General features: G+C 53.3%; 1 protein-coding gene across 4 annotated transcripts in view; it reads right to left on the bottom strand.

Moving 5' to 3' along the window:
* LOC106112098 (zinc finger protein 501-like) overlaps positions 1-22,593 on the bottom strand; it is a 53,286-nt gene that overhangs the window by 8,207 nt on the left and 22,486 nt on the right. The window contains exons 10-14 of one of the 4 annotated variants that reach the window (XM_027778595.2): positions 18,204-21,285; positions 10,501-10,835; positions 4,934-5,083; positions 3,952-4,089; positions 884-1,959 (exon numbers count right to left, since the gene is read on the bottom strand). The gene's annotated coding sequence lies outside the window, so the exon portion shown is untranslated. The remainder of the gene's footprint in view (positions 1-883; positions 1,960-3,951; positions 4,090-4,933; positions 5,084-10,500; positions 10,836-18,203; positions 21,286-22,593) is intronic. The other 3 variants (XM_055815499.1, XM_055815500.1, XM_055815501.1) reach the window with 3 other exon arrangements.

Below are 22,593 nucleotides of genomic sequence, written 5' to 3'. Positions count from 1 at the left end.
ATCTTTGTTCCAAAGAAAACGGAGGCATTCTACCAGGGAAATACCTTCTGAGACTTGAAAACCAATGAGAAGGTCCACCCTTGATGCTCTGGACTGGTGCAACATGCCCTGCTGCAAGGTTGCTGCCCTGCAGCAGGTACAGCTCAAATCACCGGCAGCAGGGGGAACTGCCATAACCCCAGAGCCACGCCACAGCTAACACCCTCCTGAACACGTTTTCCCTCCCATAACCCTGATGCAAAGCTGGGTGTTCCCCCGTTGCCCACCCCCTGCCAGCCCTTTCCCAGCCTCTTGGGTGAGCTTGAGCCCAGCCTTCCCTACCCTGGTTGCCTCATGGACATGGGGCTGCCCTGTAGGAAGGGACTCTGATGTGATCGCTAATTTCATCCGTATTCCTAATCTGACCCTGAGCCAAGGAGGGAATGAAAACCCCTCTCTCTCTTTTCTTTTGACTTGGACAACACCAGACATTTCTTACCACTGCAGCTCTTACAACATCGGATATGAAACCCAGCTCCCAAGCTCTTACTTTGGCTGATGTTCTCTACAGCCAGCTGTAGGTTGTGTCCGTATCCTACACCATGATATCATATAGGATAATGTGCCTGCATTCTACTGCATCAAGCCTGAGTCTGAGTGAGCAGGTACCCAGGAGCACCAGTTTGCCCAGTGAGTACCATAAACCAGCCCAGGGGCAACCAGTACCTCCCCTCTACCTGGCTCTGCACCCATGGGTGAAGACAGCAATGAGTTTGCTGGATGAACCCCTGTCCTGCCTTTGATCAAGTCCACGTGGAGACTGTATCTGTCCTTGCTAGCCATCCTCCCAGCTCCACTTTCCAACCTATCCTCGCTGGCAAGAGCCCGGCTGCTCTTCTGGTACCTTGCGGGGATCCCATCTACGGGTGTAATTCAGAAGGGCTCTAAGGGTTAAAGCTTGGGGCTTTGAATCTTCTGGCTTCGTGCTGGAGGAGCGCAGAGCCAGAAAGCGATGATGGTGCTGGTTATCCATGCAAGATGCGCGCTTTCAGGCCAGGTATTCTGTGTCCTGATATGATTCACTGGAGTCAATGAGAAGGGCAGATGCTGAGAGGCAGATGAGGGAAGCAGAGCACAGGAGAAAAAGACCATGAAGTCTTTTTAAGAAATAACACCTATTTATTGACACATCCTGCACCAGTGCTGCCTGCCCCATCCCTGTGGAGGGAAGATCCTGCACAGCTGAGCTGGTCCCACTTGCCTGGCAATGCCCTCGCCCCCTGGGAGCTGTAATTCGTGGTGTTTCCCGCAGGCAGCTGCAGCGTGGTCCCTGCCCAGCTCTGGCAGCTGTTGCAGGAGAGCTGCCACGGGACAACATCCCAAGATTCTCCATGTCCCCAGGCCCCAGCTTTCCTCACCCTACGCAGTTTGTGCAAGAAGCCCTGGGCAACAGCCTCTCCCTGGGGTGGAGCACCACCAGCACACACAGGGACATGGTGTCCATCCCAGCCTCTCCCAGCTGCCCCCCAGAGACTGGCACAGTGCAGCCCGCCATTCCCCGGGATGTCTGCAGTCCTGCACAAGCTCTGTTCCTGCAGTTTGCCCAACGGCTGCAACACAGTGCCTGCAGGAGCCAGCCCACCTGCTTTTTGTTTGCAACCTAGGGCAGCAGCTTGCAGCCACCGCTGGGGCTCCAGGGGTCAGGAAAATGTTTGTCCCATCCTGTCTTCAGCCAACATTGTCGTGACACCCAAAATGACCAGGGAACATGACACTCCTCTGGAGGCAGCTGTAAAATGTTTGGATGTCAGGACAATCCCATCTGGCTGGTAGTACTGCTGGCAGCAATTTCCCTGCAAGATGTAAGCTGCGTGGTTACCTGGCCTCCTGCTTTCCACCCTTTGCAACAAGGTCGCTAACTTCAAGTCCTCCACATGCTGAGATCCCACAAGGATTTGGTTGCATTAAGCCACTACTCATCTGCTTCAGCAGGATGCAAATCAGCAGAGCGTCAGTGCCATCAACGCAGCAGAGCTCCTCTGACTCTGCGGAACAGCAGCCGTGAGCTGGCCTCCACCTCTCACCAGGCACTGCTGTATCTCAGCATAACCGTGCATCAAAGCAGGCAACATGGGACACGTAAATACTGCCTGCCCTGCTGGTCACAGGTCCAAACACTCATCCCTTACATCCAGGATGGGCGCTGGATGTCCCTGATACCTCTGTGCTCTAAGCATGCCTCACACATTAGCAAACTCACCCTGAGGTGCTGCCTCATGACATGCCAGAAAAGACGAAGGTGTGTTTATTATTTTGCACCCAGTAATGATCAGCTCTGTGGCTGCTAAGCCCCAGGGACCTGCGGAAAGCCCTGACGCAGGGAGGAGGCACAGGGACTGGCAGCTCCCCTGCAAGGCAGCTGACATCCTTCAGTTAAATCCCCTGAAACCCATCATGATTGGTGTTTTCATCCCCACACCTACCCCAGCTGCTTCCAGGGGAGTCCTGGAGGGCAGTGGGCTGGAGCCCACCCGGCGGCCGCTGTCAATAACCCCCCAGCGCCCCGGGACCACTGGATTTACAGCAGCCCAGCCTCCTGCTCTGCAAACACAGCAGCTGCTGCAAGCACAGCCAGAGATGAGGAAAAACAGCAAAGCAAAGAGGAGGGGGGAAACCCCCCCAACCTCAGAGCAGGCAGAAAAGCCTGAAAGGATCTGGTTGGACCCAGGGAGGATGAAGCCATGCTTGCCTTGCTCTGCCCCCAGCTCCTTTCTCCTTTGTCCCACCCCTAAAAAACCTGCTGATCTGCCTGCAATTAACAACAAGGCTTCCTTGAGCAGCAATGAAATCTCATCTTATTTTTTTGGGGGTAGGCTGCGTTACTGGGAAAGAATGGGGGCTGCTTCCAAGCTCCGACCCACGCCTCCCCTCTGGCCCTGAATTAAAAAACAAGCAGCTTGGGAGGAAGAAGGGGAGAAGGAAAACATGCCGTTCCCTGCAACTCCACCAGCTCCTGCCCCTCGCATCTCCGCCACCGAGGCCCTGGCCTGTTGGCAGCGCGCGGATTGGCCAGGGTGGGTGGGAAAGGGAGCCCAGTTTGGTGTTACTGGGCAGACTTGGAGATTTTGGGGGGATGGAGGGAGGGGGACACACACACGCACGCGCCTGCGTCGGGAGGGGAGCGTGCACAGGGCTTGTTTTGTGATGCTGGATTCCAGTTCGCCTCCGCCAGCGCGCTGGGACACGGCGTCAGCTGCTTTCTGTCTCACGCTGCTATTTGGGAGACAGCGATAGGGGGGGACGGGGATGGAGGGGGGGTGGGGGGGCTGTCTCTGGCTCTGGGTTGGTGCTGGGATACACGGTGCCCGCCTGAATGTCCCCATTGTGCTGCCGGGGAGGGAGCAGGAAGCGCTGGCATCGCCCCTCTGCACGCCTTGGCACCTCCCCGGCACCCTGCCAGGAGAGGGGACCCCCGGAAAGGGGCAGGGGCCCGGCCCCCAGGGGTGTATGGATGGAGGGGGGCGGGAAATAGGAGAGGAAAAAGAAGGAAAAGGAAAAAAAAAAAAAAAAAAAAAAGAACAGAACAGGGCTTGGAAGTAGAAAATGTCACCGTGCAGAAAGGGGATTGAAAGGAAAGAGAAGAACACAGCCAGCCCCTTTGTCTGTTACACTTGGGCATTAAAAATGGCCTCTTTCTCGGGGAACAGTAAAAGATCCCCCTGCCGCTGCCCCAAAATGCTAATTTCACCCCAAAAGCTGGGTTTGCACAGGTGGCTGGCCCAGCATGGGGCTAAACTGACCCCAGCAGGATGTTTCACCCAGCCCTGTAGCCCGCTGCGGACCAGTCCCTGGAGCCACCCCTGTGCTTCACTGCTGGGTTCTCCCGATTTCCCAGCCCCAGCCACCCAAACTGCTCCCTCTCCCTCCCTGCCCGCAGGATGGGTGCTGGGCAGGGGCACCCTGGTCACCTACACCCACCCTGGCCATGTGGAGGTGTAGCCGAGCTGAAGAGCCTGGGTTCACCTGGACGACATCTCCATCGCCAGCATGGGCTGAGAAACTCCAGAGCTACTCAGTGCTCCCATGCAGCTTGACAGCACAAAATTAAACCTGAAAGCGGGAGACAAAACCTTGAATTGCAGCGGGAAAGGATTTTTTTCCCCCTCCTTTTCCTTAGAATGTATGAAAGCCAATTGATTTCTCTAGGCCAGAGCCCAAGAGAAAGAGTAAAACCCCTTCCTGGCTCCCTGTGCCAGATGCCTGCTCCATCCTCCGGCGCAAGGGTCTGGGGTACCTCCGGACAAAGTCTGCGCTGTGCTGAAGGAAGGATGCAGAAATCAAGGCTCAGTGCATAGAACCAAGGGGGAGCTTTTGGTCCCCAAAAGTTATCCTAACAACATTAGAAAAACTAAAAGACATATTGGAGTAACATTTTGAAGAGCACCTACATGGCTGCAGGGCCCTGGTGCCTTGTCAAGGGGTAACATGGGCTGGTAGGACCCTCATGTTGGACTTCAAGCAACAAGTTGTAGGGCTAGCACCCACTCCATTTTTTTCTTAATTTCTTAATTCTGCTTGCTCTTTAACGTTCAAGCCAGAAAGCCCATCACCCTGTCCTGAGCAGAGGGAATATAAATAGGGCTGGCTACCACTGAAGCAAGCAGGACTGGCTCCGTGCGGACAATAGGGGAACCCATCCTGGTTCCAGTTTCCTGGCACTTATTATGTGACCTTTGCATTAATTAATGTGCTTTGACATCAGGAGGACCAGACGCTCGTTCATTAGAGTTAGCACCTGCAGTGACAGCATCGGCGGGGAATACCACAGGCAAAACAATATGCCCATTTGTCCAGAGCCCAGCACATCACAGGCAAGCACACAGAGGGCAGCCTCCACCCAGGGCCCACCACAGCCCCCCAGGGGGGTACCTCTCCCTCCAAGGACTTTGCTTACCCATGCCACTGTCATAAACACGCAGGGCCGCTGCAGATCCACCTTGGCCACCTGGCAGAGTGAGGCACCTTCCTGGCGGCCATCAGAGAGAAGATGGGGTAAGTGATAGCATCTTGGAGGCCAGACTGGGAGATGCAACCCTGGGCACTTCTGAAAGACAAGCAAAGCCCAAGACAAAAGCATTTGGAGAGCCACACTCATTAGAGACGAGACTGAGGTGTTTTTCACTTGTGTGATGTGAGCTGCTATTCATGGTTCCTCATTAGGACTCAAATGACCTGTGGACCTATCCCAACTTTTGGTTGGCAGTATCTGCGCCCCTATCAGCTCGCGATCATCCATTGGGCAGGTCGCTAGAGGAGGGAGGTGGAGGGGGAAAGCAAGCCCATGCAATTATAAACCAGGTCCTTCCTTGTGTTCAGCCTCAGCTCAGTGGACATTCTCCTAGGGTGACCCAAGACACTGACCTGGGCCTTCTGCCCTCTTCCCATACACTCCACAGTCTGGCCAAGGCCAATACCAAGAGATTTTAATTAAAACTTATTTCCAACAACAATGGTGGGCATTTTGTCTGTTAATTGCAGAACAGACAGCCTCTCAGCAAACCGAATGACTGTCCAGTTGGCCAGTGTACCCTTTCCAAGCCAAGAGTTGAGAACATCAGCATGGAGCACAAGAACGGTCTTTCATAGTAAGGACACATACAAAACAAGAGGTGAATGGTCATCGCCATCATTAGGAGGTAAAAATGAGAACGTTTCCTTCTGCTGGGTAGGAGTGGAAACTGGGCTCAGAGCCTGTCTCTGCCACGCTGAAAAACCAAGATGGGAGAAGGACAACCACATCTGACCCTCGCACGTATTTCACCTTTGGAGCAACAAGGACAGCTGATTTGCTTTGCACTCACTCCACTCTAACTTCTTCTAGAGAAAGGATGATCAGATGTGTACCTGCTGTTCCAGAGATCTTGGTGGCTCTTGCCCCGAGGTTTTAAGGTCAACAGAGAGGCCTTGTCATGAGAGTCCACCAAGGGTGCACCTGCCTGTTGCATGACAGCATGCAGGCAGTGGCTCCCAGGCACTGAGATCAGTGGATAGTCAGAAGCCCTTCTCTGTCACCTCCAGAAAACATGAAATCCTATCTTACCACATGTTGTTGTTCCTCAAGCTCAAAGACTTGGCGTTCTACACTGCTGAGTTTCATATTGTTCTTGTTGCTCCTGTCTTCGAGGCCATCCCATTCTCTTTTTGTAACACTTACAGCTCCCTGTACTGTTGAGAGCCCGCGGCTCTGCCTCACTCACACAGTCAACGTTGCTCTTCTACTTTTTTTGGTCATTCACAGAAATATGAAATAAGACAGGCCCCAAGGCTGACATCTGGGTAGCTTCAAAGAAACCTTCCCTTCTACCTGACACTTCCCCTTGCAACACCAGCCATGGCCACCTGATGTGCAGTCATCCCGGATCCACCTTCATCCCATTTTCCAGCTGCATACAAATCCACTGGAGATGTTGCAGCCTTCCCTGAAGGAGAACAGTTTGGCTTCTCCAGTGTAGCCCAACCATCTACAGCAAGGATGGGCATCCTCCGCATCAGAGCACAGGTTTTGGTGGGGATGTCAGAGATGGAAGGAAATCGTCCAGCTATGGCATTTCTCTCACTGAAAACAACTCCGGGCACACATGTGATGGGCTTGGGCTGTGTTTGGTGACGCAGCACCCAGCTCCTACAGCATGGAGCACTGTGCAGAAAATCTACACCAACCTTGCCAGGAAAAAGCCTAACATTGCTCACCGTACAGCCCACCTGGGCTGGACACCACCCAGCTGCCAAACCCACCTCCCTCAAGCTGTCCCCTCATTAGGCTGATATAATTACCTAATTGCACCCTTTCCTTAGGCAGAAGTAAGCTCAGAGATGCTGCTCCTACAGAGTGTTGCTGGGAAGCTACTGGTAATTAGAGGGATATTTTTATAACCTATTCTGAGTGCCTCAGATCAGAAGAGTGGATCTAGGCATGCACAAAGCTGTGGTGTGTATCTAAAGCATGCTGCTCACGCTCCTCACGATTAAACATCACCATTAGCACAATTCACTTGGCAGACAGGAAGACCCCAGCTTCTGCCTTCATCCTCTGCAAGGGCCACGGCTTCAAATGTGACATGATTTCAAGGGCATCGTGGTTGGTTTGCTGGCTCAGAGTTCAAGCCTGGCTTTGCCTATAGGGGGGTAGCACAGAAAAATGATGTGTTCTTTAGTGACAGCACAAAACAATTCACCTTGAAGATAAAAAGACCACTCCTCTCTGCTTCTGAGTATGGCATATGCTTCAGGAAGCTGTATTTTGGTCTTTCTGCCATAAAATAATTGCCAGCTTTCCCCTGGTAAACAATACAAGTGTGTTTGTAATTGAAGGATGTTGACTGGAGGATGAAAACAAGCTGGTAAGGAAAGTTTTCACTTTCAAATGCTACAGCTTTGCTGTTTGGAAACTTTCACTATTTCATGTTCTCCTCTCCAGCCAATTCACATTTTTATTTCAATCTTTATAGCCCCAGCCAGGCACTTCTGTACGGAGCTGTTGTTAGTGTGTCATGGATAGCAACACATACCTAAGGGAAGGAGTCAACGGTTGCTGGAAACGGGCCTGGCTGAACTCCCTTTCCCCCTCCCTAATCCAAACGGCCCCCAGCTTTGGAAAAGTTTGCCTCCAATTCTGAACTTGCTTGGCCCCAACTGCTATAAATAGTTGGAACAAAACCTCCCGGGCCAAATGCTCTGAGTGTTTAGAAAGCTTTGATCCTGCACTGCTCTTTGAGAGCTTGAGCCTTTTCAGCTCGTGCAGCTTGAGCCCATATTGCTGCTCACAGCAGGGCCAGGGAGCCCTGACCACCAGGCTGGGAAGCAGGGGGGTGTCGAGCCTTGTGTGCACCCCAAGTGCAGACCCTCCTCACCTATCCCATGGCAAACGAGCATCAGTGCAAGAGCAGAGGACAGGGCACTGAATGGGAGCCACAATACCCGTGCCTCGAGTCCATGGACCTCCCTGAGACCTGTCCCTTGGCTGGAGCTGGCAAGCAAAGCCGCCTCCTTGCTCCCAGCCGCCGTGTTTGCTTTCTGTCCCCATTTTCCTGCGGGTTGAGGGTGCTTTGCTTCCCCCTCCCCTCCCTCTGGGTGTGCCGGGCTCTTGTGCCTTGGCACCACTCGCCTTGGCCAGAGACAGAAGTGGAAAGACACAAACATCAGGGGGAAAAAAAAAAACCCCAAAACAAAACAGAAAAAGGGCTGCTCTTGCAGTATTTCCAACCCATCAAGCCCGGAGTGGGAATCCTATGAGAAAGCTGGCTCTCACAAAACCCCAGGCCAAGAAGTTTGGGTAAGTGGTCCCAGGGTTTGCATCCCCCCCTGTCAAGATCCTAATGGTTTCAGAGGAACTCAGCTCGGGCTCTGCTGGCTGCTCATGCTTGCAGGGGTGCACAGCACCAACAAACCAGCAGCTGGACCAGGCACCTAGGCATGCTGCTCCTCAAGCCTCCCCTGCCCAAGGCTGGTGCGGCTGCATGGGGAGAAAGCCCCACACTCCTCCCCAGCCTTCACTGACCCCAGCCCTCGTACAGCTCCAGCCACCAGCTTGTTCTTCCTGCCTGGGCACAAGACAAGCACCCTGAAGGCCACCCCATCCTGGTTTTCCAGGCTCAGTGCTGCAGCGGGCAGCACCTGCCTCTCCTACCTCTTCCAATGGGGTTTTATGTGTGCGGCTCAAAGCCTCTAAGACCCCAGCCAGGAAACCAGCTTTCTGCCCAGGTGGCTTCTTCCCTGCCAAAGCTCTTCCTTTTGGGAGCAGAAGCTGGCAATGCCATTGCATGCAGCAGCACAAGGCACGTGGCGGGGCCGGGGCAGGGCAGCTCAGGATAACTCACCAGCAGCGCCCTGGAGGAGAGGGGACCTTGCCGCCCACCATGGCCAGCAGGACAGACAACCTGGACAGAGGTGCAGCACCAAACCACCTACCCTTCGTGCTGCTTTAGCAGTGACACTGTTTCCTAGGAGTTCTGCTGCAGCCTCGCACTTGGCCTATCCTTGGTTACAGGCCACTTTGCTCCAGAGTAAACCCCACTTGAAACTCCTGGAAGTGTTTCAAATCCCAGCAGTGAGCGTTTGCTCCCTGCCTTCTCACCTCGCCCTGCAGCAGGCTGGCAGTGGTGAAATCACAGCCCTGTGGAAATCCAGGGGAGCTGGCACGTGCTTGGGCTGGCACATCTCTGGGGAGCCAGCTTAGCAAATACTGCGTTGGGAAACGGCTGAGCTCAGCCCCATTGCCCTCTGTCACTGACAGGCATCTACCACGGGGGCTAGAGAGCCTGGAAATTACTCCTCAGGGGAAGTTATAAATAAAGCAGCCCAGCTTTAAGGGAGCACTGAAACCCCACACACAGAGCCCACCGCAGAGGGGACCAGCATCTGACCCCTCTCCTTCCCCCACTGCATCCCATGGTGCATCAGATGGGGCTTGGTACCTCTGCCTGGGACTGCACCCTGTGGTTACAGCAAAACCCCTGCAGGGGACACTCAGCCCAGCTGGTGTCCACACGGTGTCCAGCCTGGCATCACTCTGGAGCGCCCATCCTCAGCTCTCCGAGGCCATAGGGCTTGCCGCCTGAGCCCTGCCAGGGAGCTTGGTCCCCTTCTTCCCCCTCACTCCTCACCAATGTGATGGGGCAAGCCTCACCCAGCTGCGAAAATGGCTGCAGCGCCCAGAAACCCCTCTGGGTGGGCTCCCACAACTCCCTGCATCCGAGGCCGAGGCCACGGCACCCTGGATGGGGTGGCTGCTCCCCAAGAAGCACATGGAGGGACAGGCTGCCCCAAGGGGGGTTTGGCATCCCGCTGCCTCGGAGGCGAGGGCTGGCTCGGGGCTTTGTTTTATGTCCTGTTTATCCTGCTGAGAGAAACAGAGGAGTTCAGTGTGCAGGAATCTCGCGCCCTCGCCCCGCTCCCCCGCCGCATGAAAGCTGCTGAGCAAACAGGACGAAATCAAAGGCGCTCGCGCCCCGCTGGCAGCCCGCTGGGTTTCCGCACCGCCGGCCCTGCTGCCAGCTCTTACATAAGCCGCCAGCACGGCCCAGCACCGTGCTCAGGGCTTTCTTGTTGCAAATCAAGCAGCTGCCCCAGCAGAGCCTCTCCAGGACCCTGCAGCTGTGCTACCCTCCCTGCTCGTCGGGGAAGACCCCTCTCCTGCCTCTTCGCCAGCCTGTTGGTTTATTCCCCCCACCAACAGATAAGATATGAGACCTCGGTATGTCTCATATCAACAAACAAGATATGGGCAGCCCCTCGATATACAACCATGCTACACTCAGTGGTCGCTGGCATGGCAGGGCATGGGTGGTGGGTGATGGCCAAGCTGGGCTGTCCCCAATGCACCCCACAGTCCCCAAACTCCACCCAACACCACCAGCTGCCACCATCTCATCTCATCTCATCTCATCTCATCTCATCTCATCTCATCTCATCTCATCTCATCTCATCTCATCCTCTTCAAGACTTAGCACTGGGGCACGTTACCTTCTCCTGCTGGAAAAAGGCAATGCTTCAGCCCAAATCTGAGCTCTGTAACATCAAACCTCACTTCTGCTTTGCACCCAGAGCATCACAGGGGCAGTCACAAGAGGTTTGGCACCAGTGGTGTGGGTGTGCATCCTCTCCACCAAGCACAGCCTGAAGCACCTGGGCAAACTGTCCCTGGCTTTCTTTAAGGGCATCCTGATCCCGTCCTCTTTGGCTCTCAAGCAGTCCCCAGGTGTAAGGGTGCCCCCAGACACATGCCCTCCATGGGTTACGAGGACTCATTTCCACCTCTCTCCAGGGCATGACCTCTCAGCAGAATAGGAACGAAAACCCTGCGGACATAAAAACACCCAGGAAAGAATATTAAATCCTCTCTCTCTATATATGCCCCTCACCATCAGGCATGGCCTAACCTTCCCCTCCAACACAAGGTTATTCTCCGATTTAACAAGGTGACAGCTGCCAAAGGAGGACAAGGAAGAACGCTGTCACGCTACCTTCTCTGTTCATCCCTACCCCTTTTTTGCCATCGTTGCATGCCTTTCACCACAGGAAAAGGAAGAAAGCAAAGTTTTGTGTTTTGAGAGGTCACTGAGAGCCAGTGTGGGAGCAGAGGCAGCTCCCAAGGCTCCCATGCCCCCACTCACTCATGCAGCCACACCAGTCCCCCTGCCCTGTGGAGTATCCCGGGAAGAGCTCCCCAGACCACTGCTTCAGCAGCTCCATCCAACATCACCTAGACCTGTCATCCATCAGTCTTCAGCAACACCCTATCGTCCTCCACCATGCAAAAACATTCTTACTTCCTCCTTTTTTTTAAAAACTCTTTAATAATTTTGGATCAAAAGCAACTCAAAAAAAAGTATCAAAATGCCGTTTTCATGGGCTTCACCATCACTCGAACCTAATAGCATGGCAGCCCTGTTTACCTGCACACTCCCTGAGCCCTCAGTGGGGAATTACACACTTTCCAGAATGCACAGGGGATGGATTAGATCAAATTAACTCATATGTGGGGCTGCAGCAGGATCAGGCAAATCCAGGCTTGGCTATCTCTCTTTAGACTACATCTTGCAAACAGAAAGGCTGGAAACAATTTTGCTTTAATTGTTTTTTAAAATGCAGCCAGCAGATGGTTTGGTAACTTGAATTCATGACCCTTTCCACAGCTTCAGGCTGCTGGACTGGAAACCAAACCCAAGCACAACCCAGGTAGCGGGGCACCCATCCTGCCTGCTTTGCCAAAGTGCTGGCCATGATGCCCAGGACAGGATTGCCCGGGCTGGCCAGGAGTGACACCTCAAGGTTGCCAGGCCATCGGCTGCTTTTGTTGCATGTCCTGTCTGCAATGCCCAGCCACCAGCACCAGTGGAAAGTTGTCTCCATTTATGGCTGTGGGGTCTTGGCTCAGAAACTAGCCAAATGGCACTTGGGCAGCCCAGGGCTGGCACAGACATTAAGCAGGCTTGTGTCCAGTCCCAAGTGTTATTTTTGGTTGCAAAGTATCCAGGCAATGTCCTGAAGAGCACTCGCTTAGCATAGGACAGCCAGAAATAAGAGACAATTTGCAAGTGCACCACAGCCTGTGGTGTCAGGGCCACCATGCTCAGAAACACCCTAGTAAGCCTGGAGAGCCCACGAGTACATAACATGGTCCGCATTTTCCCTGGAGAACACGGCATGGTCTCTCCAGTGCACAAGGGGACAAGCCCTGCCCACATGTCCTTTTGTACTCCTTGGGGGCTGTTTCCATGGCCTGGTGCCCGAGAGCATCCTAGCTGCTCCTGAAAGGCTCATAGGTTAGGCAAGCAGAATCCTTTTCTTGCTGGCTCTCACCCCGACCTGCTGTGTGACTTCCCACTAGTCCCTTCACCTCTCCTTCACCACAGGACTCACAGGATTGCTGGGCCAGTGTCCACAATGCCTCCATGCCCATCAACCTGGGAACAGGGACTGACAGGGCTAAACACTGGTTGCAGACCTGTGCACTACAGCAGGGTTTTAATACATCCAGGCTGACTCTCCTGACCCAATTATTCTTCATGCGTAGTCCCCACCACTCTACGAACACCTACGTGCTCAGCATCCCATAGTACCCAGCTGCAGAGCTCTGCCTCCAAACCAGCCACATCACAGTGCAGAAGAATTCAGGCTGTTCTGAGAACCTCGCAAACATCTCGTGAAGCAGGCTTGTTTTTCTGTTACAAAGTAATTTGAAATTCTTGGAAGGCAATCAGGAAAGTACAAAGTATTCCAGCTCAGGACAGCCTGAGACTCATTCCTTAGAGGCACAATGGTTGTTTACTCAATCCCTCATACATTAATATCTAAAAATTCATGAGTTCAATTGTAAACAAGAAGTACTGGCTTTACAGTGTTGTCTATTTAACAATAGTGGTTCCAGCCTGAATGCTGATTTTGTTGTTATCTTTCTTTTAATCTTGCTATCAGAGGGTCAAGATCTTGCAAAATTATGGGAAATATTTCAAGCCCATTTATTTCTGGTTTTGAAATGCATCCCTCTGAAACCCAAGGCCAAGGAAAGACTATTTGAAATCAACATTGAAGAGTACAGGCAGAGAGAAGAGCTGTTTGTGCCAGCACTGTCCTCTGGCTCAAGAACAAATGAGGAAAAAGCCAGCCACAGATATATTTGTGCTGGAAATCTGTGGAAGATTCCTGACAGTTGAGAGGGAAGGACCCCAAGGCAGTCTCCTTAGGGGACCAGTGGACACAAAGTAACGTAAACCCAACCTGTTTCCAAGACAAAGCACAACTGGCTTCTGGAAGCACCTATTTCAGCAGGTTGCTTGCGGTGAGCAGAGGTCTCATCTGCATTCATCAGTCCAAAGACTCTAAGCCCAACATCCAGGACTCTTCACAGAACTTCATCTGAGGAAAGCCTCTGAAACTGCATCTCAATGGCAAGATGGCAAGCCCAGCTCCCTCTCCCAGAATGAACTGTGGGGGATGACCTGTGGATGGGCAGGCCCAAAGCGTGGTGGTGAGTTAAATCCAGTTGGCAGCCGGTCACACCTGGTGTTCCCCAGGGCTCAGCCTTGCGGCCAGTTCTGTTTAATGTCTTTAACAACAATCTGGATGAGGGGATCGAGTGCACCCTCCGTCACTTCGCAGACAACGCCAAGCTGGGCAGAAGTGTTGATCTGCTTGAGGGCAGGAGGCTCTGCAGAGGGACCCGGAGAGGCTGAATCGATGGGCCCAGGCCAGCTGGATGAGGTTCAACAGGGCTCAGTGCCGGGTCCTGCAGGTGGGTCACACCAGCCCCACGCAGCGCTACGGGCTGGGGGCAGAGGGGCTGGGAAACCGCCTGGGGGGAAAGGGGCTGGGGGTGCTGGGCGACCACCAGCTGAACGTGAGCCAGCAGTGTGCCCAGGTGGCCAAGAAGGCCAACAGCATCCTGGCTTGTACCAGAAACAGCGTGGCCAGCAGGAGCGGGGCTGTGACCGGCCCCCCGCACTCGGCACTGGGGAGGCGGCACCTCGAACCCTGGGGTCAGTGTCGGGCCCCTCACAACAAGAGGGACATTGAGGGGCTGGAGCGTGTCCAGAACCGGGCAGGGGCTGGGGAAGGGGCCAGGGCACCAGGCTGGGGGGGGCGGCTGGGGGGGTTCAGCCTGGAGAGGAGGGGGCTCAGGGGGGACCTTATCGCTCCCTACAGCTGCCTGACAGGAGGGTGTAGCCAGGTGGGGGTCGGTCTCTTCTCCCAGGTAACAAGCCATAGGGTAAGAGGAAATGGCCCACATTACACCGGGGGAGGTTTAGATGGGATATTAGGAAAAAATATTTTCACTGAAAGGGTTGTCAAGCACTGGAACAGGCTGCCCAGGGAAGTGCTCGAGTCACCATCCTTGGAGGTATTTAAAAGACGTGTGGATGTGGCATTTAGGGATAAGGTTTAGAGGTGGACTTGGCAGTGCTAGGTTAACAGTTGCATTCTATGATCTTAAAAATCTTTTCCAACCTAAACGATTCTATGAGGATGGAGAGCCTGCAGGATGGACATGGTCCAGCGCTCACTGGAGCTCACCTCCCCTTCCATCTTTGCTGACTGGCACTGCCACAGGCCCTTCTCATGTCAGGTCTGTGCAGCCTTGAGCTCCCTAGTTCGTCCCACTTACAGACCTCTCCCTTTTGGGTCTGATGCTTGCCAGAGGGAGCAAGCTGAGACCATGCCCGGGCTCCAGGAGGTTCACTAGGACATTCATGGCTCGGCTGGCGGTGTTTCCTGGCTTCTTTATAGTCCTACATAAACACACTGTTGTTTCAGGCACTATCGAGTCAGGGAACATGGTTTTAGCTCAGCCTTCTCCTCTCTTCTGAGCAACAGATACTTGTTTAGGTAGCCTAAACAAGATGCCATCCACCCCTCTTGCTTGCAGAGTCAGAGCAGATCAGCCAGCTCCACCCTGATGCTTTCTCACACTTGTGCAGAGCTCAGACACCTCCACAGAAACCTTTGTTCCAAGTAAGTGAGGAGAAACAAGTCAGAGAGTACTTTCATGGGCAATTATGACTGTGTGTAAAACCCCAGCTGCTTCTTCTGGGGACAGAGTCTCAGGCTGTGAGGCAGCAGGCTGCTTGCTGATCTCAAGGAAGTGGTGCAAGAGGAGGGGGGAGCTTCCTTGAGCAGGAGGTTCATGTGTCTTTATCTTTGCTGCTGTCAAAGGGCAATAGCTGAGATTGCAGTGTCTTGGAAAGTCTGCATGCAAGCTATCTCCCGAGGACATCAACAAGTCTGGAAAATCACCTTCACTCTCTTGATAAAGGTTTCGGTGAACAAATGAACTCCAAGGCAGGTTTCTAGGGAGCAATCACCTCTACTGGCTAGAAATGCATCAGCTTACATTTGAGTGAAGCCTTTGGGCTTGCTCGAACTGCAGGTGCCGCCTGGAGATACACAAGCCTGCTCTCCTGTTGAGGTTCACCACTGCTTCAGTTGTAACTTCTACCCTGCAGAAACTAGCCAGGCAGGTGGGGTTTACAGGGTGGTCATCCAAGCGCTGCCAAATCACTATCCAAGGGCAAGAGTTCTGAAGACAAACACAGATTTCAACCACTGAAGAAATCAGAGAGGCAACACTCCACAATCCAATTGCTCTCCCTTCCTGCTCCATGACAGACAGCAGGACATACCATCCAAGAAAGTCCATTTGAACTTTACTGCTGCCTCTTCAGCCAGGAACTCCACTTGAAGTCACTATTGCATTGAAACCTGCAGTGCTACAGCAATGCAAGAGGTAGTACCTGTCCTGTTCACTCCAGCAAGCAGCTACTACCATGGGCACCATGGAAACATCCCCTTCAGGACATTTATCCCTATGTCTGCACACAAATACCCACTGGAAGAGCCCAAAGCCTGCCTCCAAGTGCTGGCCCCCTGCCTGCCTCACCAAGGAGGACACAACTTGCACCAAACCCAGGTAGGAGCAGGCTGATGCCACTCAGGGTGATAAATGCCTTGTTCTAATGAAAAAAACCCAGCCATCAGACTGCCTCAGGCTATGGTGGGAAAGGCTCCTTCTGCTCCCTGCGTGGGCTGGGGGTACCCCCATCCTGCAGCCCGTGGGCAGGGTGGGAGCTCCTCCTCGACCGCCTGCAGTGACCACAGCAGAACACAAAGCCAAACTGCTTTTTTATGGCTTTGCCTGCCCAGATCTCCGGCTCTCACCCATCCTCCCAGTCAGCCAGTCCACCCCAGAAGGCAGCTCCCTGTTTGTCTTGGATGACCTCCTGCCGGACCACAGCTTTCCATAGCGCGGCTTTTCTGCACTGCCAGAGAGCGGATTTCCTGCCGTTTGATCTAAATTTGCTCATCATTTCACCGAGTGCCTCCTGATTTCCCTCATCAGACCCAATCTTTCCATCAGGGGGGTGGCCCCGCAGCCCGGGGCCCTTTAGCAGGGAGCTGGGGGGGAGGCCTGGTGGTCAGAGCACAAATGCTGCTGGTCCATGCCTCTGGCCCTGGAGCCTGAGGGGTGGAGAGGACCTTCCCTCCCTTCCCAGGTGGATCAAGTGTGGACATGCAGTGCCCTCTGCCGATGTGGGAGATGCAGGAAGCAGCAGCATGAAGGGCTCAGCAGCTTTGCAAACCTCTGGACAGGCAGCCCAGCCTCCAGCCTCCCTGCTAGCTCTTTGCTAGCAAGGCAGGCAGTACATTTCTCTCTGCTGACAAACTGCCATTCATCACAGCTCTTGGAGCAGCTGTTTGAGAAGCCAAGTTGGTAGAAGAGGCCCAAGTGGTCCCAACAGCAAACTCCACACCTGCAGGTTTATAGCTACCTAAAGAAACCAGGACATCTTCACTACCCTCTGCAGTCCCACCCACCAAGCTTGAGCAATGCTTTCCTTCCCTATGCAATGGGGAAGGGGACAGCCTGGCAAGACAGGTGAAGTGTTAAGGGACAAGGAGCCAGCACCAGGGACAAGATAATGTTCCCTTTCCCCTTGACCAGAGGCTCCCTTTCCCAAGACAAATGTGCTGCTTTATCTTGAAATAGTGGAGGGAAGCAGCCACACTGGGAGGACAGGGTGGTGGTTCAAACTGTCCTGGGGAGCAGAATAACCTTAACAGGAACCAGGTGTGAAATGGAGCTATCGCCCACACCAGGACCTCAGTGAATTACTGCTCTTGCTACAGAAGCCTTCCTGGGAACACAAAAATAGACATTAATTAGTCTAAGACCCTAAGAGGTCCTTTGTGACATTCCTGCTTGCAGGACTGTAGGTGAGGTTAGCTGTAGCCTAGCATTTAGCTGCAAGCCTGCTACCCGTGGACTTAGTGGTTGTGAGGAGTGTTAGGTGGGTGAGTGTCTCTGCTGAGTTCTTCTGCACCAGCCAGGGGAACTGCAGAGTGAGGGCAGCTTCCTGCTCTAAACAGAAAGAGCATCCCAGCTGGCTTGGTTGGAGTTGGTAGAGCCCTACTGAGACCCTGCATGTGTGAAGGACCTGGGCTGCTCCAGCACAGAGGAAGCCAAGAGCTTGGCACAGCCCCCAGACCACCCTGGATCCCGACCATTGCACTGGAGCAAACCTGGAGTTGGTCCTGAAGCAGTGCCCAGCCATGGGGCTGGCAGGACACCCACAGCTCAGAGAAGCTCACACTGGAGGAAACTACTTTGTTTTTCTTTTCCTCCACCCTGTCAAACCCTCTCCAATTCATTTGAGGGTGAAGAACCTCAAGTGAGGCTTAAAGGCCACAATACAGGCAGCAAAGTCCACTCCTAGTTAATAAGATTCACTTTAAGAGATAAAGGCCTATTGGCATCTGGAGAATGACAGAGGTTTATAACACTGGCAGCAATCTGACCCCCAGCAGGTTTACGTGGCACAAGCAATGTCCAGCTAGATAGTCATCTCCTGGTCCTGGACTGAAATCGGCTCCTTCCCCTAACTGCAAAGGCTGCATATTCCTTATCTCCACCACAGGGGAAGGTCACCACTAACATGCAATGCATTCAAGTTTTGATTGTTTTCCCCTCTCCATTAATTTTTCCAGGACTTCTAGGTGATCAGGACACAAAACAAGTGGAGAAGGATCTGGCTCAGTATGGTACTTGATTCCAAGGCAGGGAGGGTTTCCTCATTTCTAGCCACAGCTTTTCTAGCACTGCCAGTCCCCTTCTCTGGGTTCCCACACTCCCTCTCTGCCATCGGTCCCTGCTTGTTACACATCACACTTACCATCCTCTTGGACAGAGAAGACCTCTGCGCCTTCGCATTGTGCCTCAGTCAATTGGTGCTCCTCCAGCTGAGACAAGTGTCTCAGCAAAGGGCTAATGTGAAATGTCAAGTCTCTCCTATAAACCAAAGCATAATTTCAGAGGGGAGGAATACATGAAACCACACATAGCATTAATGCAGAGCCCAGCTCAAAAACCTCAGTGCCTCTCTCGGGACCTCTCACTCAGTCTGATCGCTCTCTCATAAGCACCGTTTGCAATGTTTTGTGGATGTATCAGCCCAGAACACTTCTCCTGCCCTCAAAACACAGCTGCTGCTGCAGCAGAGCCTGGCTGCTGTTTAACGGATGACACAAATGCCACGCTTTAGGTAAATGTAAAAAGAAAACAGAGCCACACAAATTCTCTCAGAAGAAGAAATTAGGCTCAGGCCACACAGACCTGATGCCTTCTGGCATAAAGCCTTAATTTTTTTTAAGAAGAATCCCAAAACCAGCACCTTCCAAGGCACTCACATTCTTTAGCACAGAGCCAGGGATAAGCTGAGGGTGGGTGACAGGGGCACCATGAGGATCCATCCCTGTTTCCCTGACCCACACAACCTTTTGCCGAACCCCACCTCTGGCCCCAGCGTGCCGAGAGTGCACAGTCAGTATCTCTGTATTGCACCTAATCAGAAGATACCTGGCCAGGATGACCGTCACCCCGCTGTGCACAGTATCTTCTTGTTACCTCACACCCGCTGTAAAGTGCTGGCAGGAAAAGTGCTGAATCAGGAGTGTTCAACTGGAATAAATTAATTTGTTTTCTAGCACCGGCATGGCCCTGTGCCAATTTGAAGCACTCCTGCTTGGGGAGCACAGGATGGCCCCAGTAAGTGCAGTTCAGTGCCTCACTCCCTGGTGAATAGCTTGGTCCCAGCCCAAGGTGACATGTGCTGGAGCCAGGCAATGGGGAGGCCAAGGGGACCCGCAGTACACCTCTTGACAACTCAAAATCACTTCCCAGTACCTTTTGGCCTCTCCTTCACAGGCCTGCAATGAGGTGCCTTGGCTGCTTATGTTACATTGGCAGCACCCTGGAGCTCCCAACTGCACCCAGGGCTGATGCCAGCCCTGTTTTCCGTACTGCTGATGCAGTAGCTAGGATGTTGTTAGCTCGGGGAAGTCAGCAAAATGGCATGGCCACTCCTCAGGAGCCTGCCCCGAGCAGGAAACCAGCTCCCATTTCCCTGAGCTCAGCAGCCCTACCTGATAAAGGATGGGATGGAGCCTCTCAGAGAAAAGGGGAAGAGCGAGCTTCCAGCACTGGCTCTCCTCCCATCAGATAGAGAGCGCACGGCTGCACAAAGTCCCCTGAGGTACAGCTCTGGGATGGCCCCATGGCCCCGAGATGCGGCCAAGCCAGGCAGCAACAGCGAACAGCCTGGCTTTCCACCCCACCATGGCTCTGTGGGGCACGGAGCGCTCCCTGAGCATGAAGAGATGCGGCCACCTGAGCCCCCCAGCCTGCTGCACCCCAAAAATACCCACTGGCAACGAGGTGAGTCAGGGAAAGGAGGCATGACACCCTGCCAAAGCTTGTGTCCTGGCCACGCCAAGCCTTTACCAAGGCTCAGCGGTGGGAGCAGCTTCACCCCACTGCTAGAAACAACAGCTGACCAGCTCCGTGGTGACTCCAGTACCCATTCACAAGCACACTCCCTGCCTCAGTTTCCCCAGCTGTCAAAATCATACCCCGCAAGGGTGTGGCAAGAGCTAGCCTGGGCTTTTTCATATCTTGAGGCTACTCCAACTGCAACCAGTCCAGTGTGGGCAGCCCCAGAGCAGCCTTTCCCTGGCAGGACGGGAGGGCAGCAGGCAGAAAAGGGTGTCCCTGCCTTCCCCCTCGCTCACCTCTCCCACCTGGGTGGCCACAGGGAGCAGGGACCCAAGATAGCCCGGGGCCAAGGAGCACCTCTACCAGGTATCCAGTGCTGCTTGAAACTCTCCAGCGTCTGCTAAAGAAGCTGGAGCCACTGCCGAGAGGGTCACTTTGTCCGGTCCCTAAAGAAGCTGCAGCCACTGCCGAGAGGGTCACTTCAAGTTGTCAGCACAGCAAACATCTACCTGCATCCCTGCCTGCCTGCATCCTTCCCTGCAGCTCTTGCAAGGCGACATTGCCATCTGCTGCCTGCTGCTCGGCAGGACACGCCAGCCTGCCTCTGCCACCCAGGCCTGGTTCTCCTCCATCCCTGCCTGCAGGGGACTGTCCCTGCAGAGCCCCTCCAGCACGGAGTGCCACAGGCGCTGGGGCAGCACCCACGCCACCATCTCCACACAAAGCCACGGCTGGCAGATGCCCCACTGACACCAAACCATGTGGGCAGCACAGAGCTGGCAGCTCCAGCCCAGCAGCAAGGAGCACAAGGCAGCCGCGCTTCAGTCCCACCAAGCACCACCATGTCCGCCCTACCCAAGGGCTGTGTACAGGGCTGGTACACCCCTTTGCAGCTAATGAACATGCAATCGCCCAGCAGCACAGGGACAGCAGAGCAGCGTCCCATGTCCCCTGCCAACAGGCTGGCTTTGCAAGTACCAGCCTTGCTGCTCTTCGAAGTAAGACCCTGGCACAGAGCACTGCCCTCAGCTCTGCTGGTGACTCACCCGCTGAATGGGAACACACCTCCAGCTCTTCTGCCATGGGTTCTTCATTTGGAAACACAAAGATGGTATTTTTTAACTCACAGCCACATCAAGAGATGTTCACTTATTTTAAACTTTGAAGCACCTACATATTGTTTCTACAGCTTAACATAGGAGATGCCATCAAAGGGAGGAGAAGAGTAGTAATTATCTGCAGTTCAGAAGTTTAACCTTTAGAGAAGGAACTGGGTTTTCAGCTATACTTGTTAAATGCTTTTAATCTGATCTTTTCTAAGAGGCTGTGGAGTTTGTAACTGAGATTACCCACCTGAGACAGGAGGTGTCCACAAGCAGGCCTGGGTTTATAGGTCACAACACAGACTAAGGCTGAGGGTTGCTCTAACCTTCGAGAGGGACAGGGCCATGGAAGATGACATGGTAACACATTGCTGGAGGTTACTGCAGGCAAAAAACAGAGGAGGAACATGAATTCCCTTTCCCAGTTACTTACGTGACGGTGGGGACTATCCCCAAAGCCTGGCTGAGAATCAACAAGAGGCATCACATCATTTGACCTCTGCAGGGATCTAGATGACTTCTTATGTGAGTTTACAAATGCGGCAGTGCTTCTGTAGGAAACAGCATACGATATTGTTTCTTGCATTAACTGGTGCAGAAAGTTGGGGGGAGCAGCTACCAGCACTGAGGCAAAAGCGGGGTATACAGCGGGCTTTGTGCAACTGCTGTTGTAAGAGGTAGAAAGTGGCTGATGTGAGGGACTGCAAACCTTTACTTGGAAAGCAGTGAGGGCTGAGAAGAGCCCTAGTGTGAACAGATGCAATCCTCATTATCAATTCCCACTTTATATTTGAACAGCACTTGCATCCACTGAAGTGGGACCTGCCAAAATACAGAGTGCTGGAGGACCAGCCAAGCCCAGCAGGTCCAGAAGGCTGATGGCTCTGCTTTGAAATTCCCTGGTAGGATCCAAGACAAGTGCTAAGCAATACACTCAAAAAGAAATGTTATCCAAGATGTGGGACGCAGCCTCTGGACTGAGGGAACTTGCTTTGTAGGTCAGCTGCCATGGCAGAAGATGGAAAAAAAGAAAGGATCAAACAGGGCTGGAGTATCAGTACTAAAACAGTCATAAAGAAAAAATAAAATCTAATTTTAAAGCATTTTCTCCACCTACAAACAAGATTAAATGCTTTTCTCATGGGGATGGCTATGTCTCCTGTTATCAACAGGAGCACAACAGTGAGCACAAATCTATTGAGTGCATCTGTCACGTCCACTTTAGGGCTGCAGCGAGTTACCACAAGAGATTAGTACATTCACACTCCAGGATGCTGAGATTAACCGAGGTGTCTGAGCTCCCTTTGCTCTCAGGTCCTAAAGGGTGCGGAAATGCACAGTCAAAACCAGCTCAGGATCACCAACCTAACTGCAGCCTCGGAGACTTGAGGGAAGCCGAGAGCCGGTGTCCCTTGTCCCCAGTGTCCTGAACAGACCATCCGGACACACGCTGACTGCTGGACAGGCCACCTTGCCATGCACCTTGGTGCTGGTGTGCACGTGGCCATGAGGGACAGTGCAAATGAGTGAAATCAGGCTTGTCCAAGAGCAAAATCACCTTTGAGGGGAAGGTCTGGCACCAAGATTTGCTGTTCAGTTGCTAAATGCTGAGGTGTTATTTCCTATGTTTTCTGCCCACGTGGCCTGAGACATGCAGCCTGCCCAGTAGCTTCCCCCAGATCCCAGCCT

This window comes from Falco peregrinus, chromosome 10, assembly GCF_023634155.1.
Source record: "Falco peregrinus isolate bFalPer1 chromosome 10, bFalPer1.pri, whole genome shotgun sequence".
NCBI classification, from domain to species: Eukaryota; Metazoa; Chordata; class Aves; order Falconiformes; family Falconidae; genus Falco; species Falco peregrinus.
The sequence above is the reverse complement of the archived record's forward strand: the minus strand, read 5'-3'. Positions and strand labels throughout refer to the sequence as shown.